The sequence below is a fragment of the Procambarus clarkii genome, chromosome 37 (genome assembly GCF_040958095.1).
Source record: "Procambarus clarkii isolate CNS0578487 chromosome 37, FALCON_Pclarkii_2.0, whole genome shotgun sequence".
Taxonomy (NCBI): Eukaryota; Metazoa; Arthropoda; class Malacostraca; order Decapoda; family Cambaridae; genus Procambarus; species Procambarus clarkii.
Genome location: NC_091186.1, coordinates 15,614,182 through 15,619,126, shown reverse-complemented (window position 1 = coordinate 15,619,126; position 4,945 = coordinate 15,614,182).

Below are 4,945 nucleotides of genomic sequence, written 5' to 3'. Positions count from 1 at the left end.
CTTAGTGGGCCAGCCAGAGGCTTAGGGCCCCGCGCAGGAATATCCCTGCAAAAAAAAAAAAGATCTATCATGCATTCGGAGACCATATGGGAAGGAATCCACAGGAGACAGACTTTGACTCCATCATTGATTATTTCATTATATCTCTGTCTAGCTTCAGAGATAAGCACGTCACAGTTATGCCTTGGGAGCTGAGGGCAGTCAAGGATGACAAGGAGTCACTTACAATTAGCGTGTCTATGTTATGCATTTGTCAAGTACTCACTTATAGCCGCCTCATTTACATGTTTTGCAGAAATTACTTACTTGTATTCTACTACTTAATAAATAAGCCCCATACTGTTGGTGTTATTTTCTCCCTGATCAGAAAACTATTTTCTTTTACAAGAATGTAAAATCAACTTAATTTCTATGTTCTCTGTTAACCCTTAATGTACCTTTTTGTATATAAATACATAAATATTGAGGCAGGTATTTTTTCCCCTGATAACAGACTAACTATTCTGTGAGATGGGAGTATTAGATGAACTTATAGCTAGTTTTTTAACTACTTTGTATAATCTTTCATATAGAATAGGGTAGCAGCACATTGCTGTGTATACCTAAGCTTCGTCAACAAAACCCAGATGCGATTCATCAGTGCTTCGTTAGAGATGGTCTGATAAAGGTGAGAAAAACCGCAGAGGGCAAAATGTTTACTATTACTAGAGAAGAAAACCTCAACACTTTCCTCTCCCAATGTGGTTTGTCTCACCTTATCACTCCCAATGAATTAACTTAATTAACCCCCTGTCAACTAGTGGGGCTAGGTATCCTAAGTCTCCTTGGTTCATTTTCTGACTTAATTTTTAACTTACTCTTACCTAGACTTTTACCGAAATTATTTAATTGAGTTATTAAGTAGTTCTTCAGGTCTTTTTAATTATACAGTCATTACTGAACTATCTATAGTTATTAATCATTAGCTTAAATTTGCCTATGTTTATTATTCAACTTTTCTTTGATTTCATTTATTACCTAGGTTGCCTAGCCTCGCCATGCTCCCTTACTCCATTGTACCCCTGGCTTTGCCTGCATCTCAAATTGCTAATTGTTACTTACAGTGTACCTGAGAGTACTCGTAAGCAATCTACCTCATTTTTTCTTTTTTTTTCATTTTTGCTCAATTTGTTTTTTTTTTGTATTGCTTAGTCTTGCTTATATTTTTTGTTTTGTATTTCTATATCTTGTGTTTTGTATAATCCATGTTTACATGTTTTTTCTTTAATCTCATTAATTGCCTAGGTTGCCTAGCCTAGCCATACTCCCTTACTCCATTGTACCCCTGTAAGACCCTTTTGTGTTTGTTTTGTACAGTATTGTGTATATATTTTTCCCTATTTTATAGCTTATTTCTACTTATTTCTGATTCTACAATCAGCTTTTTTTTATGCAGTCAAGTATAGACCCAGAACTTAACCTCTTATCCACTATCTATGACAATAATCACTTTAATGATCTAAATTGCAGATATTTTGCAGCACATGATGTAAACAATGTATTAACTCATAATCATAATATCTCTGTAATCAATTTGAACGTTAGATCCCTAGGTAAACACTTCGATGATGTTAGTGCCTTGATTGAAACTATTGGCAACAAATTCTCTTTTATTATACTTACTGAAACATAGTTGAAAGAGGATACTACTCAACTCTTTAACATGCCTAACTACTCAGCAATTCACAACTGTCGTCAACTTCAGAGAGGTGGTGGCACTGCTCTTTACTACCACCAAGAGCTAACATGCTTAAAAGAAATTAGAACTAGAGACTGCTATGGGGAGTATATCTTTGCCAGCTTCAGAGTCAAGGGTGCCGAGTCTGTCCTGTCTGTGGGTGCAGTCTATAGAATTCCCAACACTGATGTGTCTGTATTCAACTCAAACCTTAGAAATCTAATACTTGTTAACAGACTGAACAAAAACCACCTAATTATCGCAGGGGACTTTAATATTGACCTCTGCGAGCCAGAACACCCTACTGCTGTTAGCTTCCTCAACTGTATGAATTCCTGCTTCCTCATACCCTTAATCACTAGACCTACTAGAATCACTGATAGCACTGCCACGACTCTAGATCACATCTGGACCAACATAACCTCTCCGCTTACTTCAGGTATAATCACCGATAGCACTACAGACCACTACCCCACATTTCTCTTAACTAACATTAGCAAACCACCTCTAGAAACAAGGGAGTTATGCTTTAGGCTGCACAATGAAACTGCTATAAACAATTTTATAACTGCTGCTGATAATGTCAACTGGGAGTCCGAGTTAGGTAACATAGGGGACATCAACCTAGCAGTGCAATCTTTTCTACAAACAACTCTTAGCCTTTATAACACCCACTGTCCTAGGCTTACAAAACAAGTCACAAGCAAAAGGCTTAACAATCCTTGGCTTACAAAGGGAATACTGAAATCCATTAACAAAAAACACGACCTTGAGAAGAAGTATAGGTTAGGAATTGTCTCCAAAGAATTCTCAAAGAATTACTCATTATTGCTATCTAAGATAATTAGACTAGCCAAAACTAAATACTACGAAGATAAATTTACTCAAATAAAGAGCAACATTAAACAAACTTGGAGCACAATTTCACAAATATTGGGATCAAAGAAATCTTTAAATAACAAACCGACTCTCCTGTCTAATAACGATGGTCAGCTTTCAGCCTCTGATTCTGCTATTGAGTTCAATAGGTTCTTCTCTTCCATTGGTTCATCCCTTGCAAATGATATTCCATCTTCCAGTACTGACATTAAGGACTATCTTACAGGTAACTATCCACAGTCTCTGTACCTAAAGCCTATTAACTCCACTGATGTCAATGAGATAATCCTTTCCCTTAAAACCAAGTCTGGTGCCCTTGAGGAGATACCAACTTTAATTTACAAAAAAGCCTCCAGATCTTTAGCCCCTGCTATTGCTTTGCTCTTCAACAAGTCACTTGAACTCCAAACCTTTCCAGTTATTCTAAAAAAAGCGAGAGTAACGCCTGTCCACAAATGTGGTGACCCCTCAGATGTTAACAACTACAGACCTATATCAATCCTGCCAAACTTGTCAAAAATTTTTGAAAAACTTATATATAAGCAGCTTTACTCATATCTAGCCAAACTCAATATACTTAGCCCTTGTCAATATGGCTTCAGACCCAAAAAAAGCACTAACGATGCACTTATTAGTATGCTTAACTCGATTCATACAGCTCTTGATAAAAAGGAGTTCCCTGTTGGGTTATTTGTGGACCTGCGTAAAGCTTTTGATACTGTCAACCACCATAACCTTCTTCTTAAATTACATCATTATGGAGTCAGAGGACACTCCCTACAATACCTCGAGTCCTACCTTACTGACAGGCTCCAATATGTTTCTGTGAATAATACAATTTCTCCCACCCTACCCATCAACATTGGTGTTCCTCAGGGCAGCATACTTGGCCCTCTCCTCTTTCTCATCTACATTAATGACCTTCCAAATGCCTCCCAACACCTCAAACCAATTCTATTTGCTGACGACACAACCTTCATTTACTCCAGTCCTGATCCCCTTGCTCTAAATGCCACAGTAAATACTGAGCTAAATAAAGTCCATCTTTGGCTAACTGCCAACAAACTCACCCTTAACATTGACAAAACTTTCTATATTCTGTTTGGCAATAAATCCTCTAGTCATATAAATCTCAAAATAAACAATACCCAAATTTGTAACAAATTAGATGGCAAATTCCTTGGCATTCTCATTGACCACAAGCTGAATTTCCAGGGACACATTCTAAATATATCAAAAAAAGTTTCAAAAACTGTGGGCATTCTTTCTAAGATCAGATATTATGTACCACGCCCTGCCCTGGTGACTCTCTATTACTCCCTTATCTATCCTTATCTCAACTATGGTATTTGTGCTTGGGGTTCTACTACCCAAAATCACTTACGTCCTCTAATTACCCAACACAAAGCTGCTATTAGAACAATATCAAACTCTGGCCCCAGACATCACTCGGTACCCCTACTCAAATCTCTGAATATGTTAGATATTAAGTCACTGCACATTCTCTCATGTGTATTATACATATATAAAACGCTAAACTATAATGCCAATCCTGATCTTAAAAGCTTCATAGAAGGTTGTAACAGAACCCATGAGCACCACACCAGAAATAAATACAGTTTTGATATTCCTAGAGTACGTCTTAATCTAACTAGAAATGCTCTGCAAATCAAGGGGCCCAGAATGTGGAATGACCTTCCCAACCATGTTAAAGACTGTACCTCTCTCAACCAGTTTAAGATAAAAACTAAACACTACCTAATAAATTCCCTGTAATCTACCTCACTCCTCTATTGTCAACCCATGTCTGTTATTTTCTTAATCAACACTGTTTGTCAACCTATTGTATTTGTGCTGCTTTTTCAGTCATGTTCCCCCTTTTTTTTATCTTTATTTGTATTTGTTCTCAACACTTTTTATTCTTTATGCTCAATTAGTATTAAGTTCTAGATATTAATGTTTTTCTTGCCCGAAACGCATTGCGTAATAGTGGCCTAGGCAGTGTATGTACTAGCTCTATCTATATATCAATCCATTAATGTAACATCACTTGTATGTATATACCTTACCTGAATAAACATCTGAATCTGAATCTGAATCTGCTTGTTAATAGAAACAAAATTCAACCGTTTTCTTTGGACGCTCGTCTGTTTCAAACAGGCTGCACATTTTTGGAATGCTATACATGGGTTAACCCAAGTTGCATTCCTCTTATGAATCCGACAATCTTCTTGTTTCCTATGTATACATATACCTTTTCCTAAATAAAAAAATGTTTATGTTTATGTTTAAATATATGGCGCTGAACAATTGCAATGGCGTGCGTTGCTCTCAGGAAATATGTCTGTT